Below are 264 nucleotides of genomic sequence, written 5' to 3' on the forward strand. Positions count from 1 at the left end.
GAGCTTCATGAGGTTCACATGGGCCCACTCTCAGGCCTGTCAAGGTTCCTCTGGATCTGCTCCATGATCTTGCTGGGCACAGAGGTGAGACTGACTGGCCTGTAGTTCCTCGGGTCTTCCTTTTTTCCCTTTTTAAAAATGGGGATTGTATTTCCCCTTTTTCAGTCAGTGGGAACTTCCCTGGTCTGTCACGACTTCTCAAATATGATGGAGAATGGCTTAGCCACTTCACCTGCCAGTTCCTTCAGGACCTGCGGATGGCTC

Source organism: Cariama cristata, unplaced genomic scaffold, assembly GCF_000690535.1.
Source record: "Cariama cristata isolate BGI_N322 unplaced genomic scaffold, ASM69053v1 scaffold14565, whole genome shotgun sequence".
NCBI lineage: Eukaryota > Metazoa > Chordata > Aves > Cariamiformes > Cariamidae > Cariama > Cariama cristata.